General features: G+C 38.4%; 1 long non-coding RNA gene across 1 annotated transcript; it reads left to right on the top strand.

The window, feature by feature from the left end:
• Positions 1-301: 301 nt before the first annotated feature.
• LOC145652426 (uncharacterized) lies at positions 302-6,144 on the top strand. The gene is made up of 5 exons (XR_014118727.1): positions 302-698; positions 816-1,029; positions 1,273-1,356; positions 4,344-4,516; positions 4,635-6,144. It is a non-coding gene; the product is annotated as an uncharacterized LOC145652426 (long non-coding RNA).
• Positions 6,145-6,955: the final 811 nt, after the last annotated feature.

Here is a 6,955-nt window from a genome sequence, read left to right as displayed (position 1 = left end):
GGGGATGTGCTTGATGAGTGATGAGTTCAACATTAAAGAGAAAACAGTAGCAATCACTGTCGACAATGCTGTACATTTGGATGTAGCAGTAAGGAGGTAAAATCTGTGCAAGATTTCCTGCTTTGTATTAACTTGGGTGCTCAGAAAGTGTATACAGTGCATAAAGTCTCTTGCAGGGCTGTGGTAGTATTGCTGAAAAAGACCGACTTGGCAAAGCTTTCGCTTTCGCTTACTAATGGTGGTTTCTTAGTAAGTATGCATAATAAGTATGTATAATGTTTTGTTTTATACAGACCTTGGGGTTATCATTGATGTAGATGAGCTGGAATTTACTCTACCTATTCATAATTAGGTTCCTGGAGCAATACGCTGCCATAGCATTCCGTGACACCTTATAGTAATAAAGGTACTTTGCACCTCCTCTGAGAAACACCCAACATCTGGACAATAGGAGAAGATGACAATCTTCACTGCCACTTTAAAGGAAAAAGTGTGGAATTTTTTCAATATTATAAGGTGTGTAAAATGGACACATCTATTTTTTCAAAAGATGATATTTGCATAAATTTAAGTTATTTATTTCTTACTGTTTTTATAGGGTGATAGCATCTGAATGTTTCTTAAGAGGCCACTGCAATGGATCCTTACAGTATGGGCCAGAATTGAAATGGAATTAGATAACACATTCTCCAATCAGGGTTATTATGAGTGATAATTATTGATTGTTATTATTAACATTATCCTATTATTAATCATTAACCACAGGAGATTGTACATTGTATATAAGTTGTACATTTTCCTCTTTTTATGTATAGTATTCAGTAGAAGTGACTCATATTGAAGACCGAGGAGAGAAGAAAATGGAAAATCACACTGATGGGATTCACTGGGATTCCTCTCAAAAAGACTAGTGCAGCCTCCTCCCCCAGATAAAGGGTGATAAACAAGATACAGAATTACAGAATCATGCCATCCGTGCTGACTTCAAGTGATCATGTAACTTGGTCATGGGAAAAGAAGGAAGTGCAGGTATGTATGTACAGGCAACTTCTACACCATCAGGGCAGATTTTATACACAGCAAGAAACACCATCAGTCAGGAGAGAGGTGGCATTTAGTACCTTGAATAAGGAAATCTACCTCAAGGGTCAGAGCCTTTTCCTATAAAGCTCCCACTGTATGTGATAACCTTCCTGCCAATGTTTTACATTCAGACACAGTCTTAATTTTTAATTATTGTCAGGCTTTTTATTAAATTCCTTTTTATTAAAGTTGTAGGTCAGAGGGAGAAGATGCCATGTAACGTGCTAGCCCGAATGCCGAAGGACATGGAGCAGGACACACAGACTCTCTAAGGCAAGGACGCACATTCAATTACATAAAACAAAAGACAAGAGTGGCATTTACGTACTATACAAACAACTAACATAGACACACTAAACTAACGATATTTAACACTTAACACGATCAAGACAACCAGTTACGTTTTACAAACGCTACATTAACTTCTACAAGTACATTAAAAATGACCAACACCCTGCACACAAAGACATGGGTTTATATACATAAAAACAAGACAAGGTGCAAGTGTGTGCAGGTGTGGCCACAAACAAATATCCTCCCACTTCACGTGGCAAGCCAAACCACATGACTCCCAGGAGGCGAGCGTTCCATGACAGCCAACTTTGGCCAAGACCTGCTTATTGGTAACAAAGCATTTGAGTAAACTAGTCTAGCTATGCAAATGAACTGTAAAAACAGTGTAAATCAAATCAAACTTCATTTAGCACTTTTTACAACAGATGTCAAAAAAAGCAGCTTTACAAATGTCAGAGTCCAAGCTGCCAGTGAGCAAGCCAAGGGCAACAGTGGCAAGGAACAACTCCCTAGAGCACGAGGAAGAAACCTTGTGAGGAACCAAGACTCAATGGGGGGGCTCATCCTCCTTTGGCTGACAATGGTCACAATAGTAACGGTTTTAAGAGAAAAAAAATAAAAATAAAATGAGGAAAAAAAAAACAATTAATGAACAATTTGAGCTAAGGAAGGCTGATATGGAGTGCTTCGTCTGTGACCAGGATGCTGGTAAAAATTCAATGCTTTCTCATCTTGTAATAACAGAGAGGCCATACTTTGAAGTAAATAACATCAAAGTGTTCTTCCTGTGGGATGCAACACATCTGATCAAGAATATAGGCAACAACTACCACAATCATGGGTTCAAACTGGATGGTGATCATCTCTTCTGGGCCATTCTGGAGGATCTGAATAAATATGAAAGCAAAGAGGGCATCTGATTGTGCTGCTGTCTTCCTAAAAAGCATGTGCCCCAGAGTGTAAGCATGTGCCCCAGTTAGCTTCAAATTGGTCAAATGTATTACTTTATTAAATGTATTACTCTGGTCCCGAGCTACTTAGTTGCTGTCGGCATAAAGGCTTTAGCACAGGTAAAGCAGATCATGGGTTAAGAACAGAGGAACTGTGCAGATGCCAAATTCTGTGAAAACTTTAATTAACTGTTTCAACTCCAAGCAGCTCAAGGACTCCCACAAACTGAAGTGTGGTATCTCAGATGCATCCACACATGTCCCATTCTTGGAAAAGTGTATGGAGTGGCTCCCCTGCTTGAAATGTATAAGTGGTTGAATTGGCATTAAGCCTGTCCAATGTGTTGAAAATGATCTGGTGTAATCTCTGTGAACATCACCAGGTGTCCTGCCCTTTAACAAATCATTTGACTCAAGACTGCCTTTACAATGCTTATACAACCATTAGGAATATGTAAAATACAGTGGTGTGAAAGTGTTTGCCCCCTTCCTGATATCTTTTTTTTTTGCATATTTGTCACACTTAAATGTTTCAGATCATCAAACAAATTTAAATATTAGACAAAGATCCAAACCTACATGGCCCTGTGTGAAAGAGTGATTGCCCCCTGTTAAAACATAAATTAACTGTGGTTTATCAAATCTTTGGAAAGCTAAGTTCAATTTCCTAGCCACACCCAGGCCTGATTACTGCAACACCTGTACTCAACAAGAAATCACTTAAATAGGACCTGCCTGACAAAGTGAAGTAGAGCAAAAAAGAGCCTTAAAAGTTAGATGGTAGGCTGTGATCTAAAGAATTTTAGGTGCAAATGACATACAAAGTAATTGAGATCTATCAGTCTGGAAAAGGTTATAAAGTCATTTCTAAAGCTTTGGGATTCTGGCAAACCACAGAGAGAGCCATTATCCACAAATGGCAAAAACAGAACAGCGGTGAACCTTCCCAGGAGTGACTGGCCGACCAAAATTACCCCAGGAGTGCAGTGATGACTCATCCAAGAGGTCACAAAAGACCCCACAACAACATCCAAAGAACTGCAGGCCTCACTTACCTCAGTTAAGGTCAGTGTTCATGATTCCAGTATAAGAAAGAGGCTGGATAAACCCAGCCTGCACGGCAGAGTTCCAAGAGGAAAACCCCTGCTGAGCAAAAAGAACATAAAGGCTTGTCACAGTTTTGCAAGAAAACATCTTGATGATCCCCAAGACTTTTAGGAAAATGCTCTGTGGACTGATGAGACAAAAGTTGACCTTTTTGAAAGGTGTATGTCCCATTACATCTGGTGTAAAAGTAACACAACATTTCAGAAAAGGAACATTATACCAACAGTAAAATATGGTGGTGGTCTGGCGCTGTTTTGCTGCTTCAGGACCTGGAAGACTTGCTGTGGTAAATGGAACCATGAATTCTGCTGTCTACCAAAAAATCCTGAAGGAGAATGTTTTTGGCATCTGTTCATTAACTCAAGCTGAAGTGCACTTGAGTTCTGCAGCAGGACAATGATCCAAAACACACCAGCCAGTCCACCTTTGAATGGCTTAAGAAAAACAAAATGAAGACTTGAGTGGCTTAGTCAGTCTTGACCTGAATTTAGATGCTTTGGCATGACCTCAAAAAGGCAGTTCATGCTTGAAAACCCTCCAATGTGGCCAAATTCTGCACAGATGAGTGGGCCAAACTTCCTCCACAGTGCTGTAAAAGACTCATTGCCAGTTATTACAAATGCTTGATTGCAGTTGTTGCTAAGGGTGGCCCAAGCAGTTATTAGGTTTAGGGGGCAATCACTTTCACACAGGGCAATGTAGTTTTGGATATTTTTTTTTTTTTCCCCCTTAATAAAAAGTTTAATTTAATTGCTCTGAAACATTAAGTGTGACAAATGTGCAAAAAAAGATCAGGAAGGGGGCAATTTCACAACATGAAGTATTTCAATACTGTGTTGCATAGCAGGGCAATTTACTGTACTTTAAAAAAAAAAAAAAATGTATTCAATGTGGTGGTTTTGTTTTCAGCTTGTGGTGGTATCTGCAACAGCCCTGACCAGTTTGAGTGTGAATACCAGGTGGTGTCTGCAGGATTGTAACTCACTGAAGACTAACTGAGCAAGACCTTGACACCAGTCATAGCTGACCATGTTGAGGAGTCTATGGACTATTGGTTTGTTTCCCACCAAACACAGATAATTGTAAGTGATTTTTTTGGTTCTATTAATTTTTATTAAATTATTTATATATCTTATCTACATTTACTATCAGGTAACATATATTTTTATAGCAAATATTTGTGTGGTTCTTCCGGAACAGTGCTGTGCTGGAGTATATGAATCGCAATGAGGGTATCCTACGAAAATGTCATGGACCTTCTTTTGACCATAATGGAAGTGTACTGGTTTATATTGCTGGGTATATGGGCAGTAAGGTTGTGGGGAAATTTGCAGACAGTAAAGATGGTCCCTGTAAAGACTTAAAATCTTGGCCACAGATATCCCTGCTGATTCATGTTACACATTCCTCAAGGACAAACGGTACACTGATCTCAGCTTATATGAGGAGGGCCTTAAGGTTCCCAGTGGGGCACTGGTGGGTTTTAGTCATACCCCTGGAGTCTGACTTCCAAAATAGATCAGTACAGTTATCCACACAATTGACCTGGGTAGAATGCTGTTTCAGTAGTATGGCGATTGTGACAGTGTAAGGGAGGTGTGTGACCAAAGTCTCTCCTCCGCATGGCTACAGTGCTTATACGAATCACAATGTCACATCTTGTCCAACCAAAATTGGCATCTCTCACAGCCAAATCATAAGCACAGTAGAACAGTTCAAAGTCACCAGTAAATGGAATACTTGCACTATATATTAGTGATGTCACCATACTAGAATGACCATTGACGTTCTGCTAATTTCAGTACCTGACTTGATTGAAGCTTTGTGGTTTCATTGTTTGAATGTGTGACATTAAGGTTTTTGTTTAGTTAAATTCTGAAAGTGTTTTACATGTCTGATTTAATACTTAAATAGTTACAATAGTATGTATAGTTATATTGCATTGTTCAATGCAAGCATTAAATCTGACAAATTGGAAAGAATTGTTTTAGGTTTGGACTTCACTTTAATACAATAGCAAAGAATACACAAGTTATTTTTGGTAGTTGTTTTCATTCCAAAATGGCAGAGATGTAGCTCTGCTGCTGTACACTGATCTTGCAATGGAGCGACAAGTTGGCTTTTACTTCTCAATGAAGGTTCTTTGGGACATTTGCTTAAAGATGATTTAAGGCATTTGAAGAGGAATCTAGTCTCATAGTCCAAATCTGAGCAAATCTTCTGTTCAAACTGCAATGTGATGAATTAAAAAAAAATAAAAAAATTATCAGGTTTTTGAACCATAATGTTATTGGAGGTGTCCAAACTTTTAATAAAGCCTCTCAGTGCAGCCAGCATCAGAATACCTCAGCAGTAGGTGCTAATAAAATAATCTTACCAAAGACAACCAACTCTTCTTTTTCTTTTTTTCTCCTTTACTCTGCAGTGATGTGAAAATTTAGGATCAGTCTCTGCAGTTATATGCTTACTTGGTGTTTGAGGAGATTCTGATGGTTTGAGGTAGATCTGTTTACTGTGCAGTGCAGCAATAAGTAACTCATTTGTTTAGCTAGGGACGACTAGTCTCAAATGCATACTGTGTGTTAAATGAACAATTGTTATAACATTAACTAAATGGAATACAATGGAGAAAATGTTGGTGTAATTTATTAACTGAACATTTTTATTGTGGATTAAAGAAGTCTTCTCTTGCAATAGACCACCTGCTAATAAAAATTGTAACACATTTCTGAGCTAGCATTTTAATTAAAAAAGATGAACCAAAACATATAATCCATGATCAGAACCAAAATCCTAAAGCTCTTCCTTCTTGGGAAAAGCATTGGGAAGCAGAAAAGCCAACAGTCTTTCTGGCCCAGTTGTCATCCACGCACAAGACATGCCCAGAAATGACCACCAGCCCACAACATGCCATTACCGGAAAAGAAAAGGTTTCTGTTAACATCTGAATGAGCTGGAACTACAGTATAGTTACCAACAAAGATTTTGTATGTTTTGTGAATGCTGTTTAGGAGACACATTTAAAGACACTCATCCTTCCATTTTTTTTTTTAAATGCCAGTAGTTTCACAAGACCTGTCAGATGTGTGTTGAGTGAATTGAGCTTCATGCTGAGCAGTAGTAGACTCTGTCCTCCTGGAAAGGCTTTACTGTGAATAAAACCTATGCCCTGGCATCCTTATAAAAGCTACAGTGTTCTAAAAAGGGAAAGCATGAATGTCAGGAGCAGTCATTTATCATGTTTTCTTATGATAAGCACAGCCCAAATCCTCAAATGAAATTCAAATTTAGTCTATTTACATAGCTTGAAATAATATATATTTGATTAATAGAGCCCAAGTACTATGTTCACAATATTTATGGCAGCTGTAACAAAGTCAAAGTAGCGTATATATTGGCCATAAATATTCAGAGTACAAAGCCCAGGATGAAGTATAGCAGCCTACTAGGCATTATTCATCAACATGAACATTTAAACCTGTAAAAGAAATACTGGTCTTTTAAATGTGTGGTAGTGCATG

This window comes from Electrophorus electricus, chromosome 19 (genome assembly GCF_041902795.1).
Source record: "Electrophorus electricus isolate QZ-2024a chromosome 19, ASM4190279v1, whole genome shotgun sequence".
Classification (NCBI taxonomy): Eukaryota; Metazoa; Chordata; class Actinopteri; order Gymnotiformes; family Gymnotidae; genus Electrophorus; species Electrophorus electricus.
The sequence above is the reverse complement of the archived record's forward strand: the minus strand, read 5'-3'. Positions and strand labels throughout refer to the sequence as shown.